The sequence below is a fragment of the Ovis aries genome, chromosome 3 (assembly GCF_016772045.2).
Source record: "Ovis aries strain OAR_USU_Benz2616 breed Rambouillet chromosome 3, ARS-UI_Ramb_v3.0, whole genome shotgun sequence".
In the NCBI taxonomy this organism is placed as follows: Eukaryota; Metazoa; Chordata; class Mammalia; order Artiodactyla; family Bovidae; genus Ovis; species Ovis aries.
This window is the reverse complement of record NC_056056.1, coordinates 163,455,790-163,474,647: the sequence shown is the minus strand read 5'-3', so window position 1 is coordinate 163,474,647 and position 18,858 is coordinate 163,455,790. Positions and strand designations below refer to the sequence as shown.

At 42.2% G+C, this 18,858-nt stretch overlaps 1 long non-coding RNA gene across 6 annotated transcripts; it reads right to left on the bottom strand.

Moving 5' to 3' along the window:
• Window positions 1-270: 270 nt before the first annotated feature.
• LOC121819275 (uncharacterized) lies at window positions 271-18,831 on the bottom strand. Of its 6 annotated transcripts, none has more exons than XR_009599949.1 (5): window positions 14,406-18,831; window positions 11,719-12,723; window positions 11,432-11,603; window positions 7,666-11,333; window positions 3,985-6,147 (listed from the first exon to the last, which is right to left on the bottom strand). It is a non-coding gene; the product is annotated as an uncharacterized LOC121819275 (long non-coding RNA). The 6 variants fall into 6 exon arrangements; XR_009599951.1 differs by having other exon boundaries at window positions 11,432-12,723; window positions 14,406-17,892; window positions 18,707-18,831; XR_009599952.1 differs by adding an exon at window positions 271-2,768 and having other exon boundaries at window positions 6,040-6,147; window positions 11,432-18,831.
• Between the last annotated feature and the right edge of the window lie 27 nt (window positions 18,832-18,858).

Genomic DNA, 18,858 nt, shown 5'->3' with positions numbered 1-18,858 from the left:
CCCGTGATTTTTTGGTTTTGCCTCCTAGTTACTGTTTTGTGTTCATTTTTGTTTTGATGAGGATTTGCGAAATCCCAAAACCAGATACTGCTGCCATATCCCCCACCACACATACCCCTCTCTTACTTTTGTATGGGACTCTGCTTATGCTTTCTTCTCTTTTCATGTTGTAGTGACATGTGTGCTTGTCTATTATCTCTTTATCCACAGACTCTAAGTGCCATGGGAGCTCAGGAACAGCACCTGGCGATATAGATGGGGCTCAAAAAATAGTTGGTGAAAGAAAAATGTTCTTTATTTGGAGGTTGAGAGAAAAGAGTCAGTCTGTGGCAGATACACAAGGAGGATAGAAGTGGTAAGAAATAAAGCTGGAAGATTGGGCCAGGTCAGTGTAGGGTCTTGTAAGGCAGTTAAGGAGTTTGTCCTTTATACTGAAGGCAATGAAAATCCTTTAAAAGATTAAATAAGGGAGTGATCTGATGATCTTTTTCTTTTGCTTTGTTTTGTTTAACATCACAAACTGCAGTAAAGAGAATGGATTGTGGGAGGCAAAACTGGAGATTAGACTCCATCGAAATAATACAGCATTCGAGTATAAATAATGAATAAAAAAACTGAACTGAAGTGACCTGATTTTCAGATAGCTTGCACAGTGGAAAACGTAATTAGAATCCAAAGGGCAATAGATGACTAGAAGGATGAATCTCAAAAAGATGATAGTTAGCCTAGATAAATGAAAGCTCACTCATTCAGGCCTCTAATTCATAACTGATAAACAAGTAAGGCTGGTTTAATTATAGCTTGCAGAAGATAAATATTATATGATTTCACATATGTGGAATCTGAAAACTAATACAAATGAACATATTTACAAAACAGAAACAGACTACTCACTGACTTAGAAAACAAACATTTTTAAAGGGGTGGAGGGGTAAATTAGGAATATGGGATTAACAGATATACACTGCTATACATAAAATAGATAAGCAATAAGGATTTACTGTATAGCACAAGAAGCCATGGGGCTTCCCAGGTGGCGCTAGTGGTAAAGAATCCGCCTGCCAATGCAGGGGATGCAAGAGATGTGAGTTCAGTCCCTGGGAAGGGGGAAGATCCCCGGAGTAGGCAATGGCACCCACTCCAGTATTCTTGCCTGGGAAATCCCATGACAGAGGAGCCTAATGGGCTACAGGCCGTGGAGCCACAACGAGTCAGACATGATTGAGCGACAGAGCACAGAGAACTATATTCAGTATCTTGTAATAACCTATAACGGAAAGGAATCTCAAAAAGAATATGTATAACTGAAATACTTTGCTATACACCTGAAATTTATCTTTATGGATTTATTTTTACTTTTGGTTGTGCTGGTCTTTGTTGCTGTCTGTGGACTCCCCATTGCAGTGGCTTCTCTTGTCGGGAAGCATGGGCCCTAGAGCACATGGGCCTCAGTAGTTGGGGATCTCAGGTTTATTTGCCCTGTGACATGCAGGATCTTAGTTCCCAGACCAGGGATCAAGCCTGAGTCCCTTGCATTGGCAGGCAGATTCTTAACCACTGGACCACCATGAAGTCCCTGTACATCTGAAATTAACACAATATTATAAATCAACTGTAGTTCAAATAAGAAAAGTAATAGCTTGTGTAACAGCAATATACAAAGTGACACTATGGTTAAGTTGAACAAAAATGTGAACTTGCTTTTTTAAAAAACCAAAATAGCTTGTTTTAAAAATTCACATTGAGGGCTTTCCTGGTGTCACAATGGTAAAGAATCTGCCTGTCAACGCAGGGGACACAGGTTTGACCCCAGTCTGGGAATATCCCATATGCCATGGGGCAACTAAGCCCATTCACCACAGCTACTGAGCCTGTGCTTTAGAGCCCAGGAGCCACAACTACTGAAGCCCATGTGTGTACTCCACAGCAGGAGAAACCACTGCAATGAGAAGCCTGTGCACCACAGCTAGAGAGTAGCCCCTGTTCTCTGCAACTAGAGAAAAGTCTGAGCAGCATGAAGACCCAGCACAGCCGAAAAAAAAAAATCACATTGAGATATGATTCATGTGTGACATAATTAATCCAGTAAGATTACGATTCAGTATTTTTAGTATATTCACAGATATGTGCAACCATTACTGTAATCAATTTTAGAACATTTCCGTCACCTCAAAAAGAAACCTCATACCCATTCAATGTCATCCTCCTAGCCCTAATTACCCTTCTCTCCACGCTAAGCAACCACTAATCTACTTTTTGTCTCTATAGGTTATCCATTTCAGGACCTCCATAAAAATGGAATTATATATTATGTGGCCTTTTCTGACTGGCTTCTTTCATTTACCATATGCTTTCAAGATACATTAAATTGAAATTTATTGAAATTGAAAATTATCAGTGCTTTATTCTTTCTATGGCTTCCCAGGTGGCTCAGTGGTAAAGAATCCACCTGCCAAACAGGAGATGCAGGTTTGATCCCTGGGTCGGGAAGATCCCCTGGAGAAGGAAATGGCAACCCACTCCAGTATTCTTGCCTGGAGAATCCCATGGACAGAAGGAGCCTGGTGGGCTATGGTCCATGGGGCACAAAGAGTCAGATCCTATTTAGCAACTAAACAGCAGCATCCTTTTTATGGATAAATAATATTCAGTTGTATGTACACACCACATTTGGTTTCTCCATTTTCTGTTTATAGACATTTGGGTTGTTTCCATTGCAGGGCAGGCAGAACTTTACTTCTACCCTTCTCAGGTCCTCAGTTGGAGCTCTTTAACAAAAAGATAGATTAACAGGGGAAAAATAAATTTATTAACACATGCAATGCACATCACACATGAGAAACTTCAGCAAAGAGTAACTCGAAGCAGTGACTTAGAACTCTGGCTAACATGGTATCTTCAAGAAAAAGACAATAAATCTGTGGAGAAATGCTAGGACGAAAGAAAAGGGTTTTAGGCCTCTAAGGGTGGCCATCTATGGGAAGATAAATAAATGGGAGGAAACTAATGCAGTAATGTTTGTTTGCAGGTTTTTCTGATGCCATCTCTGGGCTGATAAGAGTCTAGACTGTGGAGTGTCTCTAGTAAAGGAGAATTTATAGCCTGACTTTAGGCAGAAGAGGAGGAGGGTAGAGAGAGAGCTTTTTCTCTGTTTGCTGTTTTTAATTGCCTTAAGCTCAATTTTTTTTTTTTTTTTTTGGTCAAAGAGACGTATTTTGAGATGACATATTCTGGTTTCCTTCAGCATCTTTTGGCTATTAGGAATAATGCTGTAATAAACATTCATGTACAAGTTTTGGTGAGGACATGTGTTTTCATTTCTCTTGAGTGTGTGCTGTCAGTCTCTTCAGGTGGGTCAGACTCTTTAGCCCAGCAGGCTCCTCTGTCCATGGGATTCTCCAGGCAAGGATACTGGAGTGGGTTACCATGCCCTTCTCCATTCTTTTGGGTATATAACCAGAAATGGAATTGCTGGGTCATTTAATTTGGTCTTTGGCTCCATTAATAGACAGTGTTCAGGATGTGCTAAGTGATAGCACCATCTGTCATCTGATTTATAGTCTTGGGCTACACATTTTGACAAACTGGACTATGTACAGTCAAGAGAGACGGGGTAATGGGGAAGAGATTGTTAAGTGAGTCACTTGAAGAACAGCGGGAGGATTTAGAGGCATTTAGCTGGAGAAAAGAAAACTAAAGAGGAAACAAGAGACATCCTCAAACATCTGAAGGGTTGTGACACAGAAGAGGGATTAACCACAGGACAGAATGAGGCCTACTTGGTAGAAGTCACAGAGAAACATAATTGGCCTAAAGATTTTCCTTTCTTCCTTTCTTCTTTCCTTACTCCCTCCTTCTTTCCTTTCCAATTATTTTATTTTTTAAAATTAAGTAATTAATTTTTAAAAGGTTTTTATTTATTTCTTAAAACTTAACATGTACATAATAGGAAACCAAATACTACAAGAAAAAAAACAAAGTCAGTTCCTTATCACACGCAGTTTATTGTTTGATGCGTCCTTCTAGGTATAATTTGACTATAAAATTTTATTATTTATTCATTTTTGGCTGCGCTGGATCTTCACTGTTATGTGTGAGCTATCTCTTGTTGCAGCGAATGGTGGCCACTTTCTAGTTGCAGTTACTGGGCTTCTCATCACGGTGGCTTCTCTAGTTGCAGAGCACGGGCTGTAGGGCATTTGGGCTTCAGCAGCTGTGTTACATGGGTTTAGTTGTACCGAACAGGTTTTGTTGCCATGTGGCACATGGGATTGTCCTTAGCCAGGGTCTGAACCTGTGTCCCCTGCACTGGCACTGGCACGTGGATCTGTAACCACTGAGCCACCAGGGAGGTCCTCTTGAGTTCTTCTGACATAACCTTAGTAGTCTTGTCCCATTCTCTCTTCAATCCAGTCTAAATCAGGTTTGCTGCTGCTGCTGACTTGCTTCAGTCATGTCTGACTTTTCGCAGCTCCATGGACTGTAATTTTGCTAAGTACTCTGTACCAAATTTTTAAAAGTTCCTATCTATTCCTAGTTTGTTAACATATATATATATATTTTGGCTGTGCGAGGTCTTCGTTGCTGCTTATGCTTTCTGTAGCTTCAGTGATTGGAGGCTACTCTAATTGCAGTCTGAGAGCTTCTCATTGCAGTGGCTTCTTTTATTATGGAGCACTGGCTCTAGGCACTTGGGCTTCAGTAGTTGTGGCCCATGGGCTTAGTTGCTCCAAGACATGTGGAATCTTCCCAGACCAGGGATCGAACTCATGTCCCCTGCGTTGGCAGGATTCCTAACCACTGGACCACCAAGGAAGTCCAATGTGTTTTTTTTCCAATTTTTTACATTTATCTTTTATTTTTCTGCCATGCCACATGCAGGATCTTAGTTCCCCAACCAGAGATGGAACCCGGGCCTTGGCAGTGAAAGCACTGAGTCCTAACCACTGAACTGCCAGGGAATTCCCATGTTTTTTAAAAAATCATCAATGGGTTTTGAATTTTATCAAATAGCTTTCCTACATTCATTGAGAGGCTTATATGATTTTTCTCCTTTATACTGTTAATGTAGTGAATCATATTACTTGGTTCTCCAGTGTTCACTGGAATTCCTGAAATAAATCCTAACTGACTCAATGTTGTATATTTTTAGCATATCAGTGGATTCTGTTTGCTAATATTTTGCATCAAAGTTAATGAGAGATGGGCTTATAATTTTCCTATTTCTTAAAAATTTGTTCAAGTTACATTGTCTCATAAAATGAATAAGAAATTGTTTCTTTTTAAAATGTTTGTTTATTTACGGCTTCTACCTGGTCTTCATTGCTGCCTGTAGGTATTCCCTAGCTGCTGTGAGCAGGGGCTGCTCTCTCATTGCAGCGGCTTCTCTTGCTGCAGAGCATAGGCTCTAGGGTGCTCAGGCTTCAGTAGTTGTGGCTTGCAGGAAAGTGTTTCTTTTTATCTATTATCTAGAAAAGTTTTTGTTAGATCTTCCTTAAATGGAACAATTAACCAGTACATCTATTGAGGTCTAGAATTTTCTTGTGGGAAAGTTTTTATATTATGTATTCAATTTATTTAAGCGATATGAAACCATTCAGGTTTTTTTTTTTTAATTTATTTGGCTGCTGCAGGTCTTAATTGTATTATGCGGGATCTTTCAGTTGCAGCATGCAGGATTTTTCATCTGGGGCATGCAAGCTCTTAATTATGGCATGTGGGATCTAGTTCCCTGACCACAGATGGAACCCAGGCCCCTTGCATTGGAAACTCCAACTTTTAGCCACTGGACCACCAGGGACATCCCCAGAATTTTCTGTTACTTCTTTGATCAGCTTAGGTAAGTTTGTTTTCCTAAGAATATTTCTCTTTCAATCAAATCTTAAAACTTATTTTAATAAAATTACTCATAATATTCTCTTGTTATCTGTAGAATCTATAGGAAGTCTCCTTTTTTACTCCTGATACAGGAACAAACTTAGTTTTGTTGATCTTCAATATTGCATAATTATTTTGTATTTCATTAATTTCAGTTCTTACCTTTATTATTTACTTTCCTCTACTTTCTTTGAGTTTAATTTGTTCTCTTTTTCTGATTTCTCGAAAAGGATGCTTATGGCTAGGGCTACCACGTTGGACAACAAAGACCTAAAGGATGCAAAAGTAATGATCCCAGTTGTTATCGTTATTTAATTTACCAATCTGATCCCTGCAGAAAACAAATAGATCCTGGAGGATTGCAGTGAACTACTGCAAACTAAACCAACTACTAGCCGTAGTTGCAGATGCTTTTCCATATGTGGTATCATTGCAGAGCAGAAAAATAAATAGGCCTTAAGTATATGTTTTGGTTTGTTTTTTTTTTTCCTTAAGTATATGGTATGGGCTTCCCAGGTGGCTCAGTGATAAAGAATCCACCTGCCAAGCAGGAGACACAGGTTCAATCCCTGGGTTGGGAAAATCCCCTGGAGAAAGAAATGGTGACCCACTCCACTAATCTTGCCTGGGAAATTCCATGGACAGAGTAGCCTGGCAGGCTCCAATCCATGGGGTCATATAGAGTTGGACATGACTTAGTTAAACCACCACCACTAAGCACATGGTGGAAAAGGCAATAGCAACCTGCTCCAGTACTCTGGCCTGGAAAATCCCATGGATGGAGGAGCCTGGTGGGCTGCAGTCCATGGGGTCGCTAGGAGTCAGACATGACTGAACAACTTCACTCTCATGCATTGGAGAAGGAAATGGCAACCCACTCCAGTATTCTTGCCTGGAGAATTCCAGGGACGGGGGAGCCTGGTGGGCTGCCGTCTCTGGGGTCGCACAGAGTCGGACACAACTAAAGTGACTTAGCAGCAGCAGCAGCAGCAGCAAGCACACGGTATGCAACCACTGCTCTGGAAAACATTATTTTCCATCCCTATCAGAAAGTAGAACAGACACAGTTCACATTCTCTTGGAGAAGGCAACAATATACATTTTCAGTCTGGCCCCAAGGCTATGTTAAATCTCCTACCCTTTGTCAGAAAATAGTCTAGGGACTTCCCTGGTGGTCCACTAGTTAAGAATCCACCACCAGTGCAGGGAATGCTGGTTTGATCTCTGGTCAGGAAGATCCCACCCGCTGCAGGGGAACTAGGCCAAGTGCCCCAGCTACTGAAGCCCGGGCACCTGGAGCCCCTGCTCCACAACAAGAGAAGCCCTTGCACTACAACTAGAGACTAGATCCCCGCTCACTGCAACTAGAGAAAGCCCCCAGGTAGCAACACCCAAAATGAAAAAATTTTAAAAAGAGAAAAGAGTCTAAAGGGACCTGACCAGCTGCAGCTGTACATCTCTCAGAACATCACTATACTGATCTGCTATATTAATAACATCATGTAAACTGGACTGGTTGACAGAAAGTGGCAAGTATGTCAGATGCCTTTCGGTAAGACACTTGTTTTCCAGAGGGTAGTATGTTACCAAGTCTAAGCTTGCTCTGCTCACTGCATGACAGGCCAAAGCCAATTAATCAGACGAGATGTTGAGGCAAGGAATATGATTTTGGCAGACTAATGTCTCAAAATAACTACTTTATCAGGGTCTGGAGGCCAGGTTCTTTTATAGATCAGAGATGGGGGGAGGTGAAGAACAAAATAAAAAGGCCATTAATCTTGCAAATACCTCCTAGAATGACAGGCCTCAGGCAGGGAATGTGTTAATTTCTTCCTTCTTGCCATCCACAGGTAGACAAGGTTCTGAAGAAAGGTACTTCAGTTTAACAGTCAGATAGAGGGTCAGGGTCCTCTGAGGCAGGCCATTATCTATGATCATAATAACAAATAAGCATATGATTGTGCTCGTTTCACATGCTAGTAAAGTTATTCTCAAAATCCTTTATGCTAGGCTTTAGCAGTACTTGAACCAAGAACTTCCAGATGTGCAAGCTGCGTTTAGAAGAGGCAGAGGAACCAGAGAGCAAATCACCAACATTTGTTGGATCCTAGAGAAAGCAAGGAAATTCGAGAAAAACATCTACTTCAGCTTCACTGACTACGCTAAAGCCTTTGACTGTGTGGATCACTATAAACTGTAGAAAATTCTTAAAAAGAAGGGAATACCTACCAGACCACCTTCCTGTCTCCTGAGAAACCTGTATGCAGTTCAAGAAGCAACACGAACAACTGACTAGTTGTCAGAACCAGGCATGGAACAACCGACTGGTTCAAAACTGTGAAAGGAGGACGACACCGCTGGATATAGTCACCTTGCTTATTTAACTTATATGCAGAGAACATCATACCAAAGGCTGGGCTGAATGAATCACAAACTGAAATCAAGATTGCTGGGAGAAATATCAACAACCTCAGATATGTGGATGATACCACTCTAATGGCAGAATGTGAAGAAAAACTAAAAGAAGTGAAAGAAGAAGTGAGTGAAAAAGCTGGCTTAAACCTCAACATTAAAAGGCTAAGATCATGGCATTGGTCCCATCACTTAAAAGCAAACAGAAGGGGAAAAAGTGGAAGCAGTAATATATTTTATTTCCTTGGGCTCCAAAATCACTGTGGATGGTGACTCCAGCCATGAAATTAAAAGACTCTTGCTAGGACTTCCCTGGTGGTTCAGTGGTAAAGAATCTGCCTGCCAATGCAAGACATACAGGTCCCTGGTCCAAGAAGATCCCACATGCTGCTGAGCAACTAAAACCTATGCACCTGAGCTTGTGCCCTAGAGCCCAGGAACTGCAACAAGAGAAGCAGCCACAATGAGAAGCCCCAACTCCACAACTAGAGAAAAGTCTGCAAAGCAACAAAGACCCAGCACAACTAAAAATAAACAAACAAAAAAAGATGCTTGACAAAAAAAGCTATGAGAAACCTAGACAGCATATTAAAAAGCAGAGACACCATTTTGTTTACAAAGGTCCCTATAGTCAAAGCTATGGTTTTTCCAGCAGTCATGTACAGATATGAGAGCTGTACCATACAGAAGGCTAAGCACTGAAGAACTGATGCTTTCAAATTGTGGTGCTGGAGAAGACTCTTGAGAGGGCCATGGACTGCAAGGAGATCAAACCAATCAATCCTAAAGGAGATCAACCCTGAATATTCATTAGAAGGACTGATGCTTAAACTGAAGCTCCAATACTTTGGCCACCTGATTCAAACAGTCGACTCGTTGGAAAAGACCCTGATGCTGGGAAAGATTGAAGACAAAAGGAGAAGGGGTGGCAGAGGATGAGATGGTTAGATAGCATCACTGATTCAGTGGACATGAATCTGGGCAAACTCCTGGAGACAGTGAAAGACAGGGGAGCCTGGTGTGCTGCCGCCCATGGGGTCATAAAGAGTCTGACACAACTTAGCGACTAAACAACAACAACAGCGTAACAAAAGCAAGGAAAAGCAAGTCAAAGAAACAGTTCCAGCGTGGAGTCAGAATTGGCTTTCCCCTGCAACACAGGTATTAACCTTTTTTCAGAGTTCCTTTCAGAATTAGCTATTGCATTGTGACTGCTCAGCAGTCCAACTTCTCCTTCTGTCCAGTCCTGTTTCCCTCCTTTCTTGCAAGTGTTGATCCCAAGAGCACTCACTAATAAACTGCCTGCACTCTAATCTCCACTTTAGAATTGGCTTCCCTGGAAACTCAACCTGTGACCAAGGGAAAAGTTTTACCAGGCAAAGATAAACCAAAAGCAAATCGGGATTTTGATGTGATATAATTCAAGGCAAAAAATTATGGGACAAAGGAGAGAGTGTTACATAACAATAAAAGTTCAGTTCAGTTCAGTTCAGTCGCTCAGTCGTGTCTGACTCTTTGCGACCTCACAAACCACAGCATGCCAGGCCTCCCTGTCTATCACCAACTCCCGGAGTTCACTCAGACTCACGTCCATCGAGTCAGTGATGCCATGCAACCATCTCATCCTCTGTTGTCCCCTTCTCCTCCTGCCCTCAATCTTTCCCAGCATCAGGGTCTTTTCAAATGAATCAGCTCTTCGCATCAGGTGGCCAAAGTACTGGAGTTTCAGCTTCAAAATCAGTCCTTCCAATGCATACCCAGGACTGATCTCCTTTAGGATGGACTGGTTAGATCTCCTTGCAGTCCAAGGGACTCTCAAGAGTCTTCTCCAACACCACAGTTCAAAAGCATCAATTCTCTGTGCTCAGCTTTCTTTATAGTCCAACTCTTACATCCATACATGACCACTGGAAAAACCATAACCAAAGCCTAGATGGACCTTTGTTGGCAAAGTAATATCTCTGCTTTTGAATATGCTATCTAGGTTGGTCATAACTTTCCTTCCAAGGAATAAGCGTCTCTTAATTTCACGGCTGCAGTAACCATCTGCAGTGATTTTGGAGGCCCCAGAAATAAAGTCTGACAGTTTCCACTGTTTCCCCATCTATTTCCCATGAAGTGATGGGACCGGATGCCATGATCTTCGTTTTCTGAATGTTGAGCTTTAAGCCAACTTTTTCACTCTCCTCTTTCACTTTCATCAAGAGGCTGTTTAGTTCTTCTTCACTTTCTGCCATAAGGGTGGTGTCATCTGCATATCTGAGGTTATTGACATTTCTCCAGGCAATCTTGATTCCAGCTTGTGCTTCCTCCAGCCCAGTGTTTCTCATGATGTACTCTGCGTATAAGTTAAATAAGCAGGGTGACATCATACAGCCTTGACGTACTCCTTTTCCTATTTGGAACCAGTCTGTTGTTCCATGTCGAGTTCTGTTGCTTCCTGACCTGCATACAGGTTTCTCAAGAGGCAGGTCATGTGGTCTGGTATTCCCATCTCTTTCAGAATTTTCCACACACAGTCAAAGGCTTTGGCATAATCAGTAAAGCAGATGTTTTTCTGGAAATCTCTTGCTTTTTCCATGATGCAGTGGATGTTCGCAATGTGATCTCTTGTTCCTCTGCCTTTTCTAAAACCAGCTTGAACATCTGGAAGTTCACGGTTCACATATTGCTGAAGCCTGGCTTGGAGAATTTTGAGCATTACTTTACTAGCATGTGAGATGAGTGCAATTGTGCGGTAGTTTGAGCATTCTTTGGCATTGCCTTTGGGATTGGAATGAAAACTGACCTTTTCCAGTCCTGCGGCCACTGCTGAGTTTTCCAAATTTGCTGGCATATTGAGTGCAACACTTTCACAGCATCACCTTCCAGGATTTGAAATAGCTCAACTGGAATTCTATCATATCCACTAGCTTTGTTCGTAGTGATGCTTCCTAAGGACCACTTGACTTCACATTCCAGGATGTCTGGCTCTAGGTGAGTGATCACACCATTGTGATTATCTGGGTCGTGAAGATCTTTTTTGTACAATTCTTCTGTGTATTCTTGCCACAGAGAGAACAAGAAAATATAACCATAATAAATATGTTTAGCAATGTAGGCTCAAAATATATAAATTTTAATAGTTAACTTTATTGAGTACCTTCTTTCTGTTGGGCATGCTCAATAGGCTTTACATGCATTAATTCTTACTTTTCATTACAATCCTATAAGAAAGTACTGAGAATTCCTTGATGGTCCAGTGGTTAAGACTCTGTGCTTCCACTGCAGGGGGCACAGGTTTGATCCCTGGTTGGGAACTAAGATCCTGCAAACTGTGCAGCCAAAAAAAAAAGTACTATTATTCTCCCTATTTTGCAGTTATAAAACAACAACTTACAAATTTAGGAAAGAAAAAATAAATCAACTGTTAGAACTGGAAATATTTACATAGGTCTCTTAGAAACAGATGGATCTAGAAGACAAACAGGGACTTCTCTGACGGTCCAGTGGTTAAGAATCCACCTTGCAACGCATGGGAAGAGGGTCCGAGGAAGTAACATCCCATAAGCCTCGCAGCAATTAAGATGTGAAGCAGCCAAATAAACAAAAATAATACATAAGGAAAGACAATAAGCAGAGATATAAAAGATCTGAATAATGAAATTAATACGCTCCATATATTATATATGAAGAATTCTACATCTAACAGATAATACATTTTTTTTAGCACGTGTAAAACATTTACAAAAAATGACCACGTACAAAATTACAAAGGAAGCCTTAATATTACGTTTTAAAGAATCAGTGTTACACAGCCATGTTCTATGACTGTAGTACAATAACATGAGAAATTACTAAGCAAAGGATAACTTTTTAAAGTTGACAAATGTCTGGAAACTAAAAACTTTACGAATAGTAAAATTTGGGTTACAAAAAGTCGGAGAAATTATGAAATACTTTAAATAAAAGTTTATCCGAGTTTCTAGGCTACAACTAAGGCTTTAATTAGAGATGTAGAATGTTAAATATATTAGAAAGAAACCAAAAAAATTTGGAACCTAATGAACAAAGCAATCAACTCAAGAATGAATCAACTATTAGAACTGTGGTTTTTAACATACCCTCTCAGGCAAACAATAGGGTGCAGTACAGAAGATCTGAAGAATAGCATTAAGAAGCTAAATTTGTGAAATATCCCATCATGTGCATGCTAAGTTGTGTCTGACTCTTTGTCACCACATGGACTGTAGCCTGCCGATCTCCTCTGTCCATGGGATTCTCCAGCCAAGAATACTGGAGTGGGTTGCCATTTCCTCCTCCAAGGGATCTTGCCGATCCAGGGACTGAATGCCTGTCTTCTGGGATTTCTGCATTGGCAGGCGATTTTTTACCACTGCTCCACTTGGGAAGTCCAATGTCAAATATATGATGAGGAAATAGAATAACTATAACCTGTGAATAAGAGAGGAAACAAGAGAACAGTATTTAGAATAATAAAGAAGACAAAAGAGCAGCAGCAGCTACAGCAAATAAGCAAAATATAGAATGAAAATGGGACAGACTCCACAGACACAACTCAAACACAACAGATTTTTTGTTGTTAATTTAAATGTAGTTTTCCATTATGGCTTATCACAGGATATTGAATATAGTGCTCTGTGCTATACAGTAGGACCTTGTAGTTTAGCCTTTCTATATATAATAGTTTTCATCTGCTAGTCCCACACTCCCAATCCTCCCTCCCAGATACCCCTTCCACTTGGCAACCACAGGTCTGTTTTCTATAACTGTGAGCCTGTTTCTGTTTCATAGATATGTTCACTTGTTGTATTTTAGATTCCACATACAAGTAATATCATATGGTATTTGTCTTTCTCTGACTTACATTGCTTAGTATGATAATCTCTGGGTCCATCCATGCAGCTGCAAATGGCATTATTTCATTCTTTTTAATGGCCTATATTCCATTGTGTGTGTGTGTCTGTATATATGTGTGTGTGTGTATATATAATATATATGTGTATATATGTATATATGTATATATATATATATGAAGGAGATGGCAACCCACTCCAGTATTCTTGCCGGGAAATCCCATGGACAGGGGAGCCTAGTGGGCTACAATCCCTGGGGTCGCTATATATATATAGACTACATTTTCTTTACCCATTCATCTGTCAATGGACATTTTTATTTCCATGTCTTGGCTATTGTAAATAGTATTGCTATGAACACAGGGGTGCACCCATCTTTCTGAATTATAGTTTTGTCCAGGTAAATTCCCAGAGGAGTGGGATTGCTGGGTCGTATGGCAACTCTAGTGTTCTGAGGAACCTTCATACTGTTTTTCATAGTGGCTGCATCATCTTACATTCCCACCAACAGTGTGGGAGGGTTCCATTTTCTCCACACCCTTTCCAGCATAGATTGTTTGTAGACTTCTTAAAAAAATGGTCATTCTGTCTGGTGGAACATGGCACCTCATTGTTTTGATTTGCATTTCTCTAATAATTAGCAATGATGAGCATTTTTTCATGTGCCTATTAGCCATCTACATGTTTTCTTTGGAGAAATGTCTATTTGGGTCTTCTGGGGAATTCCCTGGCAGTCCAGTGTTTAGGACTACAAGCCATGTGGTGTGGCCAAAAAAAATTTTAATCTTCTGCCCATTTTCTGATTGAGTTGTTTGTTATTGAATTATAAGAGCTGTTGGTGTATTTTGGAAATTAAGCCCATGCCAGTAGTATCATTTGCAAACATTTCTCTCAGTCCATAGGGTGTCTTTGTGTTTTGTTTATAGTTTCCTTTGCTATGCAAAAGCTTATACGTTTGATTAGGTACCATTCGTTTATTTTTGGCTTTATTTCTATTCCCTTGGGAGACTAAGCTAAGAAAACATTGGTAAATTTTTGTCAGGGAATGCTTTGCCTGTGTTTTCTTCTAGGAGTTTTATAGTTTTATATCTTATGTTTAAGTCTTTAAGCCATTAAGAATTTATTTTGACACAACAGGTTTTTAAAATTTTCTTCACTAGATTATTGGCTTATTATAAAAGGATACAACTCAGGGATCAGCCTAATGGAAGAGATGTAAAGGGCAAAGTATGTGGGAGTTTCCATCCCCTTTCCAGGTACCATTGTCCCCGCATCTCCACATGTTCTCCAACTCAGAAGCTCCTTCAACAGATTAGAAAAAAATAACAATATTGGACTTTCCTGGAGGTCCAGTGCTGAAGACTCTGTGCTTCCACTGCAGGGGGTGATAGTTCCATCGCTCGTTGGGGTACAGTCCCACGTGCCGTGTGGCCAGAAACGAAATAAAACAGTACAATAGTATTAACAACCGTACACTAGTGAATTTATAAGCCTAGACGAAATGTAGAAATTTCTGGGAAAATACAAATAGCAAAATGGACTTCCCTGGCCATCCAGTGGTTAGGACTCCATGCTTTCACTGCAGAGGGCCCAAAGTGGCCTTAAACAAACAAAGTTTAAAAATAAATAAATAAAATGTTAATCAAAGACTTTCACTGGGACTTCCCCAGTGGTGCCTGAGCTAAGACTTGGTGCTCCCAATACAGGGGCCCCAGGTTCGATCCCTGGTTCAAGGAACTAGATCCCACATGTCACTACTAAGAGTTTGCAAGCCACAACAAATATCTTGCCTGGTGTACAAAGATCGAGGATCCTGCCTTGCGGCAACTGCTGCTGCTGTTGCTGCTAAATCGCTTCAGAGTTGTGTCCGACTCTGTGCGACCCCGTAGATGGCAGCCCACCAGGCTCCCCCGCCCCTGGGATTCTCCAGGCAAGAATACTGGAGTGGGTTGCCATTTCCTTCTCCAATGCATGAAAGTGAAAAGCGAAAGTGAAGTCGCTCAGTCATGTCCGACTGTTAGTGACCCCATGGACTGCAGCCTACCAGGCTCCTCCGTCCATGGGATTTTCCAGGCAAGAGTACTACAGTGGGTTGCCATTGCCTTCTCCCTTGCGGCAACTAAGACCCATCAAAGCCAGATAAAGAAATATTTTTTGAAAAATTTTAAAAGACTTTCCTACCAAAACTTTTGACCCAGATGATTTTACCGATATGTTCTACTGACCTTCAAAAATAGTTTCTTGCTACTTTTATGCAAGCTTTCCAGAAACTAGAAAAAGAATTGTGCAGGGTTTTGTTTTTTTTTTTGGTTGTACTGGGTCTTCGCTGCAGCACCTGGGCTTCTCTAGTTGTGCCATGTGAGCTTAGTTGCTCCACATCCGATGGGATCTTAATTCCCCAATCAGGGACTGAACTCATGTTCCTTGTATTGGAAAGTGGATTCTTAACCACTGGACTCCCAGGGAAGGCCCCAGAAATCTTTTTAATGTTCTTATTATTTGTAATTGTGTATGTGCGGTTTTATTTGTTTCTTTCTGCATTAATTAGTCTTGCCAAGGCTTTACGTTAAGTGAAACGTACTTGGCATATAGCTTTTACCTCTACTAAATATTTATTTGACAAGGTCCAGTTCAAAGGATTCTGTATGTAAAATATCTCCTCTGAAGTTTTCTCTCCTAAAAAATAACTTTATAAAAAGGCCCATTTTGGACTTCTCTGGTGGTCCAGTGGTTAAGACTCCACCTTGCAATGCAGGGGACACATGCTGGATCCCTGGTTGGGGAACTAAGATTCCAGGGCAGGACTACTAAGCCCGAGTGCCTCCAGCCCTAGCAGGCTGCAACTAAGACAGGAGGCAGCCGAATTGAAAAAATAAAAAAATTACCCAGTAGAGAGAAATATTGATAATACAGGAGAAAGACAAGAAGACTGAGGTATAGAACAAGAGGGCAGGGGTGAGGGATAGGAATGGGAGGATGACAGCTGGCTTGTGCTGTGTGCTTAGTTGCTCAGTCGTATCCTACTCTTTGTGACCCCATGGACTGTAGCCTACCAGGCTCCTCTGCCCATGGAATTCTCCAGGCAAGAATACTAGAGTGGGTTGCCATTCCCTTCTCCAGGGGATATTCCTGTCGCAGGTATCAAACCCCGGTCTCCTGCATTGCAGGTGAATTCTTCACTGTCTGAGCCACCATGGAAGCCGGACAGCTGGTTTAACTAGCAACAAAGACAATTCATTTTAATATGATGGAAGTCAGAGTACCTAAGCGAGGATGCTGGTAGATAAGGATGTTTTCCTTTTAAAATTTTATTTATTTGTTTTTGTCTGTGCTGGGTCTTGTTGCTTCATGCAGGCTGTCTCTAATTGTGGTGAGCATGGGCTGCTCTAGTTGAAGTGCACTAGTTTCTCATCTCAGTGGCTTCTCTTTTTGAGCACAGGCTCTAGAGCATGAAGGCTCACTGCACTTGTGGTGCAAGGGTTCAGTTGCCTCGAGTCACATGGAATCTTCCCGGACCGGGGGATCAAACCTGTGTTCCCTGCATTGGCAAGCAGATTCTTAACCACTGGATCACCAGGAAGTCCATTATTATTATTACTATTTTTTAAAATATTGTGGCATGTGGGATCTTAGTTCCCTGACCAGGGAATTGAACCTGTGTTCCATGTATTGGAAGGTGGATTCTTCCCTGGACCACCGGGGAAGTCCTAAGGATGTTTTGATTACTTTCACAAGTAAAATAAGAACCAAAGTTATCAGCTAAGAGTAAGGAAAAATAAAGGGATGCTGGATAACTGCTAACTGCAGAGTGTTGGTAAATAAAGTCTCCATTGGTTCATTTATTGGGTCAGCACAGCACCCAACAGAGATGGCCCCTTACTTGTCAGTTATTTCCAGTGCTTACATCCCTGAGATTTAGCATAGCATACTGAAGAATAAATACCAGCAAGCACACCTGGATATATCTAGTTGGGGAGGGAAGGATTAGGGTTGGTGATAATAATACATACAGCTACATAAGATACATAAGATATATGAATACATAATACATAAGATATAATAATAAGATAAATACAGCTAGCATTCAGTAATGAAGATCTCCCTGCCTTTTCTTAGTAAATACAGACAACAACCTTTAGTAAATATGACTGCTCTTACAAACAAAGAAACTAGGGAAGGGTTCCTCCTTCGAAATGAGAGCCTTGAACACTAGGTTGAAATGCATGAGTGATCAAATGAAAGTCCCCTTAAGTGGTAATAGCTCAATTATCTGATAGGAGTTTGATTCTGAACAGGTGAAGCTCCAATCTAGAGCTTGTAACCCAAGAAGTCCTAGGCAAAAACCTGATCCCTTCCTTCTGATCACCTGAACATCTCAGCACTGTCACCGGGTGGATGATCTTGGAGTAGTCCCACGTTTCCAGTTCTGTAAAACTGAGAGTGATGTCACCTAATTCACATAATTTTTATATTAAGTGAAACATTCTCTAAGTTTGAGAAAGTGCTTGCAAATGATCTTGTATACTACTGTATATGTTAATGTTGCTATTACTATCATGACTGTTAAGTAAGTGGTCAGGACAAGGTCAACACTCAGAGGGCAAAGGTAGCCTCCAATCACAGAACAGGCCCTCCAGGGTGCAAAGCAAGTTTAAAGAATTTTAGCCAGTACTCTTGGCTCAGAGTGAGAGGTGGAATTTTTCTTATTCAAAGCTCAACTGTTCTTGAAGTCTTCAGGCTTGAAACTCTGGGGAAAATAATTAGGCTTTCAGGGCAAGATCCGGAATGCCACACCGTGTGAGGCCTCACTGCCGCCGGCTGGGCACCAGGAAGTGCCCATCCTATCCATTTGGTGTCGGCCTGGGTTTGGGGGCATCCCCTCGTGGTGGTCAACAGCGCCTCTGGCTAGGATCCGGGAGCTGGTGCCCTGGGTTCATGCCTTTCGGGGACGCAGTCTCTAGGGCCCTCTCGGCGTCCCCCTCCTCCTCCTTTCCAGGAAGACCCCAGGCCCGGAAGGCCTGGGAAAGTGAACTTCTGTGGTGGGGAAGGCGGCCGCCCCGACGGCGCGGTCCGACTCCAGTGTGCAAGGGGAGGCAGCTGTTCTCCCAGGCGGCCGTGGGGGGCAGCAGAGGGGACAGCGACAGGTGCGGGAGCCCCTCCCGGGGTGGAAGTGAAAAGGCGGGCTTCGGGGTCTGTTCCCAGGCTGGAAGCCACCCCCGCCCCCCTACCAAATCCCCGGGAGAGGCCGGGCCGGCGCCGGGTCTGGAGGAGGAAGCGGCCGGAGACAGTGCAATTTCACGCGGCCTCTGGAGCTCGGGTTCCTCGGCAGGGCGGATGAGTTATGGGGTTTCGAGGGGGTTTCCGGGGAAACTGAGGTGGCCTGTTCAAGGCGACAAAAACACCCTCCCCCTCAAAAACACACACACACACAGGCAAACACATTGAGACAGAAACTCCCCCAAGTGACCCAACCGGCTAGGGGAGTTGAGTGATTTGGTTAGTGGGCGAGGCCAACTCGCAGGGGGTCGGGCTTTGGAGCGTTCTCTCCCCACCCCCATTACCTTTCTCCTCTGGAAGTATTTGGGGGCGTTCGGAATCTTGGACTCCGGGAGAATAATTAGGGCGAGAGCCGTTTAGGATCTGCGCGGCCAAGCTGCCGGCCACTGGGCGTGGGGCGCGCTAGCTCGGGGCGGGCCGCCGAAGCTCCGGCAAT